This window comes from Zalophus californianus, chromosome 11 (assembly GCF_009762305.2).
Source record: "Zalophus californianus isolate mZalCal1 chromosome 11, mZalCal1.pri.v2, whole genome shotgun sequence".
Taxonomy (NCBI): domain Eukaryota; kingdom Metazoa; phylum Chordata; class Mammalia; order Carnivora; family Otariidae; genus Zalophus; species Zalophus californianus.
In genome coordinates, this window is record NC_045605.1 from 48,107,860 (window position 1) to 48,124,959 (window position 17,100).

Sequence of the window (17,100 nt, forward strand, 5' to 3'; positions counted from 1 at the left end):
GATTCTTGTTTGAATTTTTTATTCCAATATTAGCTCAGTGGGAAAATACTTTCTTGCAAAGCTTGTGAAAATTCCTTGAAGTTCCCAGGTTCACAAGAGGAGCCCTGAACCAAGAGTCAAAAAATATGAGTGCTAATCTCAACTCAGTAACTTGTTAGCTAAACTTGGACAAGGCAATTAATCTCTCTAAGCTTCAGTTTCTTCATATTTTTTAAATATTTTATTTATTTATTTGAGAGAGAGAGAGAAACAGAGAGAACAAAAGAGAGCATGAGTAGGGGCAGAGGGAGAGAGAGAAGCAGACTCCCTGCTGAGCAGGGAGCCCACAGCAGGTCTCAAGTCAGGGCTCAATCCCAGGACCCCAGGATCATGACCTTGAGCTGAAGGCAGACACTTTACCAACTGAGCCACCCAGGTGCACGCTGCAGTTTTTGCATATTTAAAACAGGGATAAAACCATTACTTACCTCATAGTAAGATAATGTATAAGAGAACGTCTTGAGATACTATTATGAAGTCTGGTGATTTATATCTTAAAATATATCTGTAATTGAAGGGTTAAAAATAATTCTAAATTGTCAGTTTTCTAAAATTCAGATTTTAAGTGGACAAACATATTTATAATTCAAATGGTTTTCCCTGTATACACCATCATATAAACATATATACATAAAGCATGTAACTGCTTTATGTGTAAGTGGCTCCCTCAAGATCCCAAAACGTTTTTCCAGCTCTAGTAACTGAATCCTTGGTCAAAAATGTTTTCACAAGACCGCTTGCATATTTGGATACTGGCAAGTTTATAGGTATCTGCATTTAAAATGACTTTGAATGTTGACTGGAAACCAGCAACAGTAATTGTATCCTATTTGATATTGGGAAAGCTGAACGCTGTGGGCATTCTGCAAAGATTTTAGGCAGTAGTGGTTACATTTCAGAGTCTTTCTAAAGATTTATTCTAAAGAACACATGCCACGTTGCCAAGGCAATTTACCTTATGTTGAATACTTTCTGTTTTTTAATCCTGTGTTTAAAGCAGTCATATATATTATGAGGGGAATATTATTATTCTATCAAGTCATAGTTTAAGTAGTTTGAAGGCCTTTACCATGAACCCTCTAAAGAGATGCTCTTCATTGACTCTAACAGACAAGAGGTATAAAGCAGTCACCATTCTTTTTACCTGGAATAATGCTCATTTGGGTAACTTCTGCTGATGACAATACCCGAAATACTTAGCAACAACAAGGGAAAAATTCCCTTAAGGCTAGACCTAGAAAAAAAAATTGGTCCTTGTTAGTTTAGAATGCATTTTCTCCTTTGGCTTTAAAATGCCCAAATTCCAAAACAGCAATTGGGTGAAATAGTCCTTGGTCAGATTCATAGCTCAAACAAGAGGGAGGCTTCTTTCATTCCTTGTGTTGACAAGGGATAAGATCCATACAAGTATACTGCCTCTGAATCTTCATAAGCCCTGTGATTTCAAAGAAAATTGACAAACCACCCTCAAGTGGCCTTTGAAACTGAATGTATGCTTTGAAAATGGAAACTGCATTTTATCTGACTTCTTTCATAAGCCCGGATATCTGGCAAAGTTTTATAAAGATAATGAATATAATAAAGATATACTAACTCTGTTCTTACCATTTTTTTTTACTTTTTTACCAGTTTTATTGAGAAATAATTGGCATACATCACTGTTTAAGATTAAGGCAGACAGCATGATGGTTTGATTTACATATATTGTGACATGATGAGCACAATAGATTTAGCTAACATCCATCTTCTCATATAGATATAAAAAGAAAAGGAAAAAGAAGAGGATAAAAGGGGGAAAAAGCTTTTTTTTAAAGATTTTATTTATTTATTTGACGGAGAGAGACACAGCGAGAGAGGGAACACAAGCAGGGGGAGTGGGAGAGGGAGAAGCAGGCTTCCCGCTGAGCAGGGAGCCCAATGCGGGGCTCGATCCCAGGACCCTGGGATCATGACCTGAGCCGAAGGCAGACGCTTAATGACTGAGCCACCCAGGCACCCCAAAAAAGTTTCTTATTGTGAAGAGAGCTCTTGGGATCTATTCTCTTAACTTCCCTGTATATCACATAGCAGTGTTAGCTGTAGTCAGCATGTTGAACATTGTATCACCAGTACTTACTTGTCTTATAACTGGAAGTTTGTACCTTTTGACCATCTTTCTCCAATTCACCCTCCTCAATCCCTGCCTCTGGAAACCCCAAGTCTAATTTCTTTATCTGTGAGTAGATTTTTGTTGTTGTTCCACAAATAAGTGAGATCAAACAGTATTTGTCTGACTTATTTCACTTAGCATAAAGCCTTTAAAGTCCATCCATGTTGTCAAAAAATGGCTGAATAGTGTTCCATCACACACACACACACACACACACACACACACACACACACACCATAACTTCTTTATCCATTCATCCATCAGTGGACACTTAGGTTGTTTCCATGTCTTGGCTATTGTAAATCATGCTGCTGTGAACATGGGGTGCAGATATCTCCTCCAGTCAGTGATTTTGTTACCTTTGGATATATTTCCAGAAGTGAAATTACTGGATCATATGGTGGTTCTATTTTTAATTTTTTGAGGATCCTCCATTCTATTTTTCATAGTGGATGTAGTTTACAGTCCCACCAACAGTGCATAAGGGCCTTTTTTCCTCATGCAGGTCAGCATTTGTTATCATTCATCTTTTTGGTGTTGGCCATTCTAACAAGCACATGATCACAGTGATATCTCAAGGTGTGTTCTTACCAATTTTTAGTAAGAAAGAGTGCTATCATTTTATCATTTTATTCAGATGAAAACATTTACATCTTAAGATGAATATATATATATGAATATATATACATATATAATTTATATATGTGTATATGTATATATGTGCACATACGTATACACATATATATATATCCCCAAGGATAGCTTTAGCAAAATCTTTAAACATCAGTGTCAAATGAAGTTAATGAATGTCCATAGCACTCACCTAACACACTCTCATTACAAGGATAAAAACAAGTTGAAATGAACAACAGAGTGGTACTTAATCTTTTTCGAAAGATATTTATCAATAATTACTATTCATACTTACATTTATGCTACTAGCAGGTAACTTTTATCTACCATTCACTTACTTAAGCTTATTTTTGCTTCAAAAATAGTTTTCCAGCCTTACCACAATGCTTAGCATAACATTGCTATTTTATTGAAGCTGATGATATTGACAAATTGATTACATAAATAGAATTTATGAAATCCATTCTCTATCATTTTTATTTTATTTGTAGCCTATAACTCTGAAGATGTAGGTAGGAATAGTGTCCCTAGGCAGCAAATATTCATTTACTTAATATGTAGAACTTTATGAGCTTCTCAAATTGGTTTTGAGGACCCCTAGGATTTCTCCTAACCTGGAAGTTTTGGGTCTGACAAAGTTCAATATATTTATTGAAAATCTACTATGTACCAGATACTATGGTAGATAGTCATATAGGAGGATGAGTAAGATATGATTCCTGCCTTTGGAGAGCTTGAAGTCCAATGGAATAGGAAAATACAAATAAACAATTAAAATATAGTATAATTATAATGAATGCAGAGGACAGTGATGAAGATATAAATAATATTTCAGTATTTTTACATCCATATTTATGAGAGCTGTTGGCCTATAGTTCTTTTTTTCTAATTTCTTTGTCTGGTTTGGTATTAGGGTAATTTTGGCCTTGTAGAATAAAGAAGTGTTTTCTCCCCTTCCAAGTTTTGGAAGAGATCCTAGAGAGAATTGGTTTAACTTCTTCCTCAAATGTTTGGTAGAATTCACTAGTAAACCCATCTGAATCTGGTGTTTTCTATTTTAGAAGGTTATTAATTAATGATTCAATTTATTTAATAGAAATATGTGTATTCAGATTGTCTCTTTCCTCTTTTGTGAGTTTTAGCTGATTGTGCCTCTCAAGGAAATGGTCCATTTCATCTAGGTTATTAAATTTGATAGGAGCATAGAGTTGTTCATACTATTGCTTTATTATCCTTTTAATGTCCATGAGATCCATAGTGATGTCCCATCTTTCCTGTCTGATATTAGTAACTTATATCAACTCTCTCTTCCTCCTATTTTACCTGGGTAGAGACATCAATTTTATTGATATTTTCAAAGAATTATCTTTTGGTCTTATTGATTTTCTCTATTGATTTCCTTTTTTTTTCAATTTTACTGATTTCTGCTCTATTTTTTTCTTATTTCTTTGCTTCTGCTTACTTTGGACATAATAAGCTCTTCTTTTTCTCGTTTCCTAGGGTGAAGGCTTAGATTATTTCTTTTTTTTTCTGTTATTGATTCCCACTTTCATTCTGTGTGGACAGAGAATGTACTTTGTATGACTTCAGTCCTTTCTTACATTTACTGAGAATTGTTTTATGACCCAGAATGTGCCTTTATCTTGGTAAACATTCTGGGTACCCTTGAAAAGACTGTGTGTTCTGTTGTTACTGGGTAGAATGTTCCATAATTGCCAATTAGATAAAGTTGATTGATAGTATTGTTCAAGGGCTTTAAAGCCTTACTATCTGTGTACTTATTCTATCAAATACTGAGAGAGAGATGTTGAAATCTTCACCTACATTTGTGGATTTGTCTGTTTCTCCTGATAATCAGTTCTTCTTCATGTACTTTGAACCTTTTTATCTGGAGCATAAGCATTGATAATCCTTATATTGTCAACTCATCATCTGTCTCTGGTAAAATTCCTTCCTCTGAAATCTACTTTGTCTAATATTAATATCATTATTATAGCTTTCTTTTAATTAGTCAATTCATCTAATTTCTACCCTTTTTTCCTTGTTTCAGCAACTTAGAAGACTACTGTTTTACATAGCAAAATGCCCTTTCGTTTTTCTATTTTTTTTAAGATTTTATTTATTTATTTGACAGAGAGAGAGACACAGGGAGAGAAGAAACACAAGCAGGGGGAGTGAGAGAGGGAGAAGCAGGCCTCCTGCGGAGCAGGGAGCCCGATGTGGGGCTCGATCCCAAGACCCTGGGACCAGGACCTGAGCCCAAGGCAGACGACTGAGCCACCCAGGCGCCCCGCCCTTTTGCTTTTCTATCTCATAGAATTTTAACTTTATCGGCATAAAACTTGGTTATGTATATTGAGTAGTATGGAAATACATGACAAAATTTATACATATATGCAAAAAATGTATACTTTTTGCTTTATTCATTGCAACATTATTTACATTAAGTCCCTGGTAACTGAATGCTCTGTAAACATAAAAATACAAACTTCATATGAACAGTGTGTGACCTTGGATAAGTTACTTGACTCAGTTTTCTCTTCTGTAAAATGGGGATAGTAATAGTACCTCCCTCATACAATGGTTGTGAAGATAAATGAGCTCATACATATAAAGGACTCAGAACAGTTCTTGACACAGAATAAGCACTATAGAAATGTTTACTACCACTCCATCCTTTAACTTCTAATCAACCTGTTTCATTACATTAAAAATGGGCAGCGTAATAGTTGACAAGATATAGTTGGATCTTTCTTTTTATCTGGTCTGACAATATCTGCCTTTTAATTTTTTTAAAGATTTATTTATTTATTTCAGAGAGAGAGCATGCACATGAGCAGGGGAGGGGCAGGTAGAGAGAGAGAGAGTGAGAGAGAAAATCCCAAGCAGATTTCACACTGAGCACAGAGCCTCAAGTGGGGTTCCATCTCAGGCCCTGAGACCATGACCTGAGCCAGAGCTCAACCTACTGAACCACCCAGGCACCCAAACAATATCTGCCTTTTAATTTGTGTTAAGACCATTTAAACTTGGTAACTTTATTTTCAAATTTCTAGGGAACAAACACAAAAAGTGACCCCAACATTAGTAAACCATAATAAATTCCTGAAAGTAGAACCATTTAGTCAGATTTTCTGAACACAGTGTAATAAAACTAAAACTTAGTAGCAAAAGGTTACTGAAAAATTTTGAGCCATTTATAAATTTTTTAAAAATATCCCTCCTAGAGCACTGAAAGGCAAAATCAATGCAGATGTTCAGAGATGAATGACAATTAGAATACTAATTGTAATGGTTAAGAGCATGGGGCCTGGAAGTGAAGTCACTGGCCCTGGTCCAAGTTCTGACTTTGCTGCAAAATGGCTGTGATTCTGATCCAGGTGCTTGAAATAAAGATAGTAATAGCTATCTTAGAGGATTTTTTTATTATTATTAAATGAGCTGACAGCACTCTTTAAACATCACTGATTTTTTGTGTGTGTAACATTTTTCCCTGTCACAATTTAGATGTAAAAAGCTATCTTTTTACATGTCTAAAGGTACAAAAAGGTAAGCTCAAATTCTGCTGAGGGTGGAAAACTGCTGCAGCCTTATCTAGCCCACCTGTAGTCTGCTTTAGTCTCACGTGCTACTGCCTGAGGGCAGCGTTTGTGTGACTAAGTGTGCCAAGGGCCTGGACCCTTCTAGGTCAGGGAGGGTGGGGAGTCTCAGGGAGCTGGGGAGAGATGCTGGAAAATGATGGCGTGAAGAAAGGTTAGGACAGGAACCAGGAGGTGAATGGGGTCAGGAAGGAAGGAGGTGCAAGGGGACACCTCCAAAGGGTCTCAAGGCGAGAGGCCTTCCCCATCTTTGGGTGATACGTTGGAATGAGCGGGCAGATAACATCACAGTTCTTTGCCTTAGCCTACTGTGCTGGTATTTTTTTCTGTTCCACTCCTTTCCTAAATTGACTCTCTGCTCTTGCCCGGGAAGGCTGATGATCTGTATAGTGAGGGCAACAGGCTCCCTTGTCCTCAGGTTTCTGACTGTGTTCAGCAATGTGCGGAAACAGACAGGCAGAGGAAATGGTGCTCTCCTAACCACTTCACTGCGTTGGGCTTAGGGACCCTAGCAGCACCCTGTTACAGCTCACACTGCACTCTCCCTGTGGTCTCCTACATTCTCCTAGATTATTCATTTTAGGTCTTTTTTCTTATGTATGCATTCAGTGATATAGATTTCCCTTTAAGCCCCCCTTTCACTACCTCCCACAAATTTTATTAAGTTGTATTTTCATTTCCATTTAGTTAAAAGTATTTTAAAATTTCTCTTGAGATTTCTTCATGTGTTATTGAGAAGGGTGCTATTTAATGTTCAAGTTAAATTTGGAGGGTTTTCCAACTCTCTGTTACTGATTTCTAGTTTATTTCCATTGTGGTCTGAGAGCATCATTGTATAATTTCTACTTTATAAACTTGTTAAGGTGTGGTTTATGACCCATAATGTGGTCTATCTTGGTAAATGTTTTATGTGAGCTTGGGAAGAATGTGTAATCTGCTATTTTTGGATGAAGTACTGTATAGATGTTAACTGTATCCAGTTGATTAATGGTGCTGTTGAGTTCAGCTATGTCCTTACCGACATATCTATCTGTAAATATATATATGATCAAATATATTGTTGGTAATACTATTTTAAAAAACCTGTTATTTGTTAAATCAATTAAGAATAAGAAAAATATTTTTTTTTGTTTTACTTATTCATTCTCTGATGTTTTTGCTTTCTCTTTGTAGGTCCGTTATTCTAACCTTTATCATTTTTTTCTCTCTCTCTGAAGAACTTCTTTTAACATTTCTTGCAAGGCATGTCTGCTGGCAATACATTTCTTCAATTTTTCTTTTTTGTCTGAGAAAGTGTTTCTCCTCTACTTTTGAAGGGTAATTCCTCGGAGTACAGAATTCTGTGTTTTTGTTTTCTCTTACATTTAAAACATTTCACTCCATTTCCTTCTTGTTTGCATCTTTTCTGAGAAGTTGAATGTAATTCTGGTCTTTTCTATAGGGAAGGTACTCCCCCCCCGCCCCGGCTTTTTTCAATTTTTTTTCTTTTCCTTGTAATTCTGAAGTTTGTATATGATATGCCCAGATGTAGGTTTTCTTTGGCAGTTAACCTTCTTGGTTTTTGCAGAGCTTCCTGGATCTGAGGCTTGATGTCTGACATTAATTTGGGGACATCCTCAGCCTTATTGCTTTATTTACTGCTTTTGTTCTTTTTCCTGTTTCTTCTCCTTCTGGTGTTCCCATTATAAGTATGTTACATCTTTTGTACGTATCTCTATTTTTGGATATTTTGAGGGGTTTTTTTTCTTTGTTGTTGTTTATTTTTTTTGTTTGTTTTTTTGGTTTTGTTTTTGGCTTTCTGTTTTAGAAGTTCCTATTACCATATCCTCAAATTCAGACATTCTTTCCTCAGTCATCCCCAAGCTGCTAATGACACCACAAAAGACATTCTTTATTTCTGTTACAATGTTTTTATGTCTAGCATTCCTTTTTAGTTCTTTTCTAGAATTTCCATCCTCCTACTTAAATTATCCATCTGTTCTTGAATGTTGTCTACTTTTCCCATTAAACCTCTTAGGATATTAATTTTTTAAGAACTCCTGGTCTGATATACCAACATTCCTGCCATATCTGGCTCTGGCTATTTTACTTGTCCAGTGTCTTTGAATTGTGTGTTTTTTCTTTTATTACGCTTTGTAAGTTTTTGTTAAGATGGACATGATGTACTAGGTAAAAGGAACTGCAGTAAATAAGCTTTTAGGTGTCAGAGGAAGGGTAATGATCTATACTTCTATGATTTGGTTTAAACTTCTAGTGAGCTTGTGATTCTAGACTATGAATGTCACCTGTACTTCTCAGTTTTTCCCCCTTTAGGTGGTCCAGAATGTCTAGAGAGATGCTGGAGTTCATACTTCCTTTCCCCATGTCAGTTAGGCTCTAGTAAAATGGTGTCTTCTCAGGGCAGGCCTTATCTAGAACAGAATACTCTGGCATGTTTCAAATGTTCTTTTGCCCCTACCCCTGCTGGATGCTTGAAGGATTGTTCTCCTATCTTCACTGTGAGTCTAGTAGATTTACTGGAGGTAAAACTCACAAAAGTGTTGGTATGACCCCAAAAACTAAACCCCTCTGGAGTTTTTAATTCTCAGACTTGTCCTCCGCAATTCATCAATTACAGTCATACCCTGACTCTGGTTCCTATGGAGATTCCTGCTCTGGTTACTTGTGATATTGAACCAACTTTTTAACCCATGAATAAATCCCATTTGACTGTGGTGAATGATTTTTTTTAAATGTATTGTTGAATTCAATTTGCTAGTATTTACTGGGGATTTTTGCATCTATTTTCATCAGTGATATTGGCCTGTAGTTCTCTCTTAGTGGTATCTATATCTGGTTTTAGTATCAGGATAATGCTGGCCTCATAGAATGAATTTGGAAGTTTAACTTCCTCTTCTATTTTTTGGAGTAGTTTGAGAAGAATAGGTATTAATTCTTCTTTTGAATGTTTGGTAGAATTCGCCTATGAAAGCATACGACCCTGGACTTTGTTTGTTGGGAGTTTTTTGGTTACTGATTGAATGTCTTTGCTGGTTATCTGTCTGTTCCTGTTTCGGTTTTGGTCTATGTTTCTAGGAATTTAGCCATTTCTGTTAGGTTGTCCATTTTATTGGCATATTATTTGACATGATATTCTCATAATTGTCTGTATTTCTGTGGTGTTGATTATTTCTCCTTTCTCATTTGTGACTTTATTTATTTGAGTCCTCTCTCTCTCTTTCTTTAGTAAGTGTGGCTAGAGGTTTATCAATTTTATTGAGTTTCTCCAAGAACCAGTTCCTGGTTCCATTGATGTGTTCTATTATATTTTTAGTCTCTATATTATCTATTTCTATTCTAATTTTATTATTTCCCTTCTTTGACTGGTTTTAGGTTTTGTTTGTTCTTTTTCTAGCTCCTTTAGGTGTAAGGTTATGTTATTTATTTGAGATTTTTCTTGCCTTTTGAGGTAGGTCTATATTGCTAGAAGCTTCCCTCCTAGGACTACTTTTGCTGCATCCCAAAGGTTTTGGATCATTGTGTTTTCATTTTCATTTGTTTCCATGTACTTTTTAAATTTCTTCCCTTTTTTCCTAGTTGACCCATTCATTGTTTAGTAGCATGTTATTTAACATCCATGTATTTGTGGTCTTTCCCAATTTTTTCTTGTGGTTGACTTTCATAACATTGTGCTCAGAAAAAATGCATGGTATAACTTTGATCTTTTTGAATTTCTTGAGGCTTGTTTTATGGGCTAATATTCTAGAGAATGTTCTCTGTGCCTTGAAAAGAATGTGTATTCTGTTTTAGGATGGAATGTTCTGAATATATCTGTTAAATCCATCTGTTCAGTTTATCATTCAAAACCATTGTTTCCTTATTGATTTTCTGTTTAGATGACCTGTTATTATCAATTCGTTCCTTTATGTTTGTTATTAACTGTTTTATGTATTTAGGTGCGCCTATGTTGGGTGCATAAATATTTAAAATAATTAAATCTTCTTTTTGGGTTGGCCCCTTTATTATTATATAGTGTCCTTCTTTATCTCTTATTACAGTCTTTGTTTTAAAGTCAATTTTAGGGGCACCTGGGTGGCTCAGTCGTTAAGCGTCTGCCTTTGGCTCAGGTCATGATCCCAGGGTCCTGGGAACGAGCCCCACATCGGGCTCCCTGCTCCGCGGGAAGCCTGCTTCTCCCTCTCCCACTCCCCCTGCTTGTGTTCCCTCTCTGGCTATCTCTGTCTCTGTCAAATAAATAAATAAAATCTTAAAAAAATAAAGTAAAATAAAATAAAAAATAAAGTCAATTTTATCCTCTGTAAGTATTGCTATCTGGCTTTCTTTTGACATCCATTTGCATGATAACTTTCTATCTCCTCACTTTCAATCTCTAGGTGGTTTTAGGTCTAAAATGAGTCTCTTGTAGGGAGCATATAGTTGGGTGCCTTTTTTAAAAATCCATTCTTTCACACTATGTCTTTTGATTGGAGTGTTTAAATTCAAAGTAATTATTGATAGGTATGTATTTATTGCCATTTAATTACTTGTTTTGTGGTTGTTTTGAAGATTTTCTCTGATTCTGTCTTGTCTTTCTGTCTTTTATGTTTTCGCTGATTTTGCTTAATGATATATTTGGATTTTTCTCTTTTAGTTTTTGCATATTTATTAGTGGTTTTTGATATATGGTTACCATTAAGTTTGTATATAACCTCTTCTGCATATAGCAATCTCTATTAAGTTGATGGTCATTTAAGTTTGAACCCATTCTTTTTTCCTCTCCTCCCCCCATTTTAGGTATATGTTATTATATTTTACATCTTTTTTTGTTGAATTCCTTGACTAATTTTTTACAGAAATATTCCTTTTTACTGCTTTTGTGTTTCCTACCTTTATACTGTCACTTTTGGTCTCTTTTTTCCACTCAGAGAGTCTCTTTTAATATTTCTTGCAGAGCTGGTTTAGTGTTCATGAGCTCTCATAACTCTAGTTTTTGTTTGGGAAACTCTTTATCCCTCCTTCTATTCTGAATGATAGCCTTGCTGGATAGGGTATTCTTGCCTGCAGATTTTTCCTATTCAGCACTCTGAATATATCATGCTTCATGCCATTCTCTGCTGGCTTGCAAAGTTTCTGTTGAAAAATCTGCGAGCCTTAAGCATCTTCCCTTGTAAATTAAGGACTTCTATTGTCTTGCTACTTTTAAGGTTTTTTATTTATCACTATATTTTGCCAATTTAAATACAATATGTCTTGGTGTGGGTCTGCTTTTGTTGATTTTGGTGAGTGTTCTCTGTGCCTTGTAGATCTGGATGTCTGTTTCCTTTCCCCAGATTAGTTTTCAGCTATTTCTTCAAATAAATTTTCTGCCTCCTTTTCTCTCTCTTCTTCTGGAACTCCTACAATATAAATGCTATTACATTTAATGGAGTCATGAGTTTGCTGTGTCTCTTCTTGTTTTGCATAATTCCTTTTTCTCTCTTTTGTTCAGCTTGATTACTTTCTATTACTCTATATTCTAGGTCACTAATTTCTTCCTCTTCTTCCATCCTACTGTTCTTTTCATCCAGCACGTTTCTCTTTGCATTTATTGTACCCTTTATCTCTGCTATGTTATTCCTTATCTCTGTGCTAAGGGTCTCACTCATGTCTTACACTCTTTTCTCAAGTCCAGTGAGTATCCTTATGATTGTTTCTTTAAATTCTCTATCAGGCATGTTACTTATATCTCTTTCACTTAGATCATTGGCCATGGCCTTGTTCTAATCTCTCATTTGGGATACCTTTCTCTGTCTCATTTTGTCTGCCTCTCCATGGCTGTTTCTCTGTGTTAAGAAAGTTAGCTTTGTCTTTTGCTCTTGGAATGTAGTGGCTTTATGAAGAAGAGGTCCTGGAGTGCCCTGCAGTGCAGTGTTCCCTGTTCGCCAGAACCTTGTACTTCGGGAGAACATCTTATGTGTATTGCTTATGCTCTTCTGTTGTGTATAAGTCACGTGTCCTTTCAGTCCTGTTGTCTGCACTGACTCTCTGTTGTGGGCTGTGCTTTCTCTCTGTGGGACCCAGGCAAGCCAACTCTGAGGGAGTGTGCCTGTGGGGGAACTTGGAAGCAGGGCGGTGGTGTTAGCAAAATTTACATTGTACCACTGGTCCTATGCCAGACCCCCAAAGCTCTGTGGCAGCCAGGCAGCCAGGGATGTGAGGCTGGGCATGGAGCATGTCAGTGGCTGGAGCTGCGTGGTTGGTATGACTCATGGTGGCAGCCATGCACCTGGCAGCTGGGCAAGGTGCACGTCTTCACCAAACTTGCCCTGAGCCCAGAACTAAGGCTGGCAGGCTTGGAGTGCGTGAGTCCCAGGAGAACTCATGGGCAGGATGCACTGCTAGCAGGTAAGGTAGCAAGCGTCTGTGCAGCCCCATCTCTTACAGGTGCCTCTGTGTTTATGATGGGAGGTGGGGGAGGAATATGGAGCCTTCCAGCTTCCTCATTTTGGGAGAAGTGCCCCAACACACTTCAAAATCGGTATGAATAAATCTTCTCCCATCTCTTCCCCCTCCTTCAGCATTGTGTGAACTGCCATTTTTATGTTGCTTCTCTGTGCAGGTTGCAGCCTCTTTAAGGTGTCAACCCAGCTATCACTCACCCTCCAGGCTCACCCAGTGCTGAGTCAGATGATGTTTCAAGCTCCAGGCTCTAAGTCCCACTGGTTTTAAAACCCATGGAATTCAGCCCCTCTGGTTTTTAAAGCCAAACCTTATTGGGATTTATCTTCCTCATGTGTGAGGCTTTATGGCTCTTCTTCATAAAGCCATGCATATCTTCCTGGTGTGAGGTCCTGGATCTCTGCCCTTTCCCTGCTCACAGCTCCTCCATCCTGCAGGCAGCCTCGCTCCACCTTTCTAACCTTCCCAGCCTTTCAGCTGCAGCTTCTTTGCTATATTTAGTTGTAGAGTTTATTCTGCCAGTTTTCAGATCACTTTCTGGTTTATTGCCTTGGATGTGTCTGATATCTAGTTGTAAATGTGGAACAGGAAGAGCTCAGCATCCTCTTTCAAGTTTTTATCTGCTAATTCCAACATCTGGGATCCCTCAGATTCAATTTATATTTACTGCTTTTTTTCTTGTGTATCGGTCATACTTTTCTTTGCATGTCATATAATTTCTTTTTCAAAATAAGCCTTATTTTGTTAAGGCTTATATGTTAAAACAACTATTGATTCTGATTTGTTCTTTCCTCTCCCCCATCTCCAATTGTTGTTTCTTTTTATTTTGGGGGGTACATTTAGTCACATATATGGGCTAGATCTGCAGAGTCTGTCTTTCCTGCATTGTTTAGCTACTATTGTCTCTTTTGAGTACCCCTCCCCTTTTTTTGTTCTTTTTGAATCCTGGTTTCCTCTGGTTGCCTCTAGATGAGCATAGTTTGCTGGTAGGCCACTTATTGGTCAGAGGTTATATTTAAGCACCTTGTGCCAGTAAGGCACAGTTGCCAATGGGTTTGCAAGTGGGTTAGGAAATGTGTTCAAATTCAAGCAGCATACAAATCTGTCTGAAATTTTATTTTTCAATAGATCTTATTATAACTCTTCTGAATAAAAAAAATAAATAAATAACTCCTCTGTATATGTGAAAGGTCTCACATCCAGCCAGTAAAGTGTAGATGACTAGGACCTTCTTCAGTCTCCACAGTGTCTGAATGACCCTGCACATGCATTCAGTGTTGCAGTCTGGCAGTGATATGTTAGAACTATCAAGACCTCCCATGACTCATTCCACAGGTTCCCCTGCTAAATTTCTAGCTTGTCTAGACAGCTTTCACCAACCAGTATTGCTACCTTAGGCTACTGCAGTGTTCACTTTTCCTGATATTTGCCACCCAAATCACTATTATTTTCAACACCTCTGAGCATGAGGTTTTCACACATGCTGGTCCAAATGAAATTGTCCCTTTCCAGTGGCGGCAAAGCTGCTGATTTTCATAGTTTTAGCTTTCCCTGTCCTGGTAGAACTATGGTACCCACAGAATTTGTGGTAAGGGGTGTAAGAGCAGCCCGGGGCTAGAACACCACAGATGCCAAGTGTTATTAACTGATGTTCTTGAATCTAAGTTTTTCAACTTGATATATGCCTTTAATCAGTTTCCAGAGCCCAGAAATGGTTAATTTTGGCAGTTCTGTGTTTTCAAGTTGTTCTTTGGGGAAAAGATTTGCCAAGTTCCTTATTCCACCATGCTTTGATAACAATGATGAATATAATAATAACACTTACCATGTGCCAGGCTACTGTTCCAAGTATTTGACTAATTATATTCACTTATACTAATCTACTAATTCACTCTAGGAGATTATGAATCCTGTTTTACAGATGAGGAAACTGAGGCAAATATAACTAGTAACTAGCAGAATCAAATTCAGAAAATCTAGTTCTGGAGTATGTATCTTGAGCACTGTGCTATATTACTCAGTTAATTTAAAACTTCTAAAAGCCTTACTGGAGTAAATATAAATAGTACAGTAGTCCCCCATTATCTGTACGAGTATGTTCCTAGACCCCCAGTGGATACCTGAAACCATAGATAGTACCAAACCCTATATATTCTTTTTTTCTATATATATGGATACCTATAATAAAGTTTGATTTATAAATTAAGCACAATAATGGATTAACAACAACTAATAATAAAATAGGACAATTATAATAATATTCTATGATAAAAGTTATGTGAATGTGGTCTCTCCCTCTTTCTTTCTTGAAATATCTTACTGTACTCACCCTTCTTCTTGTGATAATGTGAGATGATAGAATTCCCTTGTGATGAGTGAAGTGAGGTGAATGATGTAGGCATTGTGATGTAGGGTTAGGCTACTATTGACCTGAGTATGTGTCAGAAGGAAGATCATCTGCTTCCAGATGGTGGTTGACTCTGAATAACTGAAACCACGGGGGATGAAACCATGGATAAAGGGAGGGTACTCTATCTTATTTTATTGAGGAGGAACTGATGCTTACATCTTCTCTAAAACCACAAAGTTAATAAGTAGCCAATTTAAGATTAGCATCTATGCCTAATTGAATCTAAAGTGTGAAACTGGTAGCCAATACATTATACAATCAGGGAAAAAGATCTATATAGGTACTCTGTAAACACAGAGAAACAGCAGTAGTGCGACCTGGCCTGTGTACGTGTGTGTGCACTGTCTTTGTGTGCATGGATATGTGTAGGAGAGCTAGGAAAAGAAAGACAGGACTTATCATGGCATTATATGGATTTTTAGAAGATTTTTGGAAGGATAAATAGGAATTATAGAGAGAAAACATGGCAAGCGAGGATAAAGAAAATGATAGTATGGTGAAAGTGTGATTTTAATTTCCTTGCATATCTTCTCCCTGCCCTACCATCTTTGATTTTTCATGCTTTCCACCTGAGATCTTCCATCTGATTAATATTTGTTTACTATTGTAAAGGTGTTCATATAACTTATTTCATTTAATGTAACTGAAGATTCATGCCAGTACCATTTGAATCTCTCTTCCTCTTCCACGAGGATAAAAAAAATAAAGACTGACCTATGGTTACTCATGAACTGTTTAGAGTTTATAATATTAGTTTCCCTATTGGCACTGTGTACAGAGATAAATTTAGTGCATCCAACCCAGAGCTCCCTGGTGTGACTAAGTATTGTCATGGCCACAACTTAGTATGCATAACCCTTTTTAAACTCTAGGAGCTATCTTAGAAGCACTGATATAGAGATAGAAACTTGAACTTTTAATTTTTTCTTTGAAAAATATATTGTTTGTACTTTTTTCCATTATAGGTTTCTATTTGATATAAGTTAATTGAATCTAACAGTGGAAAATAGGGGTAACTCAAGTCTTCTGTAAGAATACTGAGCACACTTTATATCTATATATATGCATATATATATGTTGATTTTTATAAAAATTCCTACAAACAGTAGCCATTAATCTCCCTACCTACCATCACTCTCAATCTCCATTCACACATGTGCACACGTTTCTCTTTAGAAAGATGAATAGGCAGAATTTAAATATGGCAATGGCATACCTAAGAAAAACTGTAAAACAATTGTAGTTAATATTTTGGAAGGTTCACTAGATACTTAACAGTAGACCTCTACAAAATTATATCATTCAATCTTCATACAATCCAATGAGATAAGTGCAATTACTATCCACTTTGTAAATAAGGACATCAAGTTTCAGAGAAATTAAGTAACTTACCCAGAGTTCCATAACTAGAGAATGCGAGAATCATGTTGTAAGCCCAGGCAATCTGAATCCGGGATCCTAGATCCTAACCACCATGCTCAGGTTTTTATACTATCAGGTTGAACCAGGCAAAATTTGCAGAATTGGCGTTTTGTAAGTCAAAACAGTTAAACACCAGCAGTTTCATATGATCCAGTCATAGATCATCTCTTACTTTTAAGAATAACCATTGTGTGCAGCAAAATGTAGTGGAAACAGCTCTAAATCTAGAGTCCAAAAGATCTAGATTCAAATCAAAACACAAAACATTATTAGCTGAGCAATTTTGAGCAAACACTTTGCCATCTCTGAGCTCTTTACTCATATGTAAAATTGAGTAATAGTATTATCTATCCACATGGGATTGTTATGAGGAGCAATACAAGAATGTATCTAAAGGTAGTATGTAAATGATTAATATTGTTGTTAGCATA

General features: G+C 36.7%; 1 protein-coding gene and 1 long non-coding RNA gene across 27 annotated transcripts in view; one reads left to right on the forward strand and one right to left on the reverse strand.

Annotated features, from left to right (window-relative positions):
• Positions 1-15,204, reverse strand: part of LOC113913995 — a 51,037-nt gene extending 35,833 nt beyond the window's left edge. For both annotated transcript variants that reach the window (XR_003517339.2, XR_003517340.2), the window contains exons 1-3: positions 15,167-15,204; positions 1,184-1,273; positions 468-544 (exon numbers count right to left, since the gene is read on the reverse strand). This is a non-coding gene — a long non-coding RNA (uncharacterized LOC113913995). The remainder of the gene's footprint in view (positions 1-467; positions 545-1,183; positions 1,274-15,166) is intronic.
• The window catches only part of DLG2 (discs large MAGUK scaffold protein 2), a 2,208,086-nt gene that overhangs the window by 1,514,745 nt on the left and 676,241 nt on the right, over positions 1-17,100 (forward strand). The window lies entirely within an intron of this gene.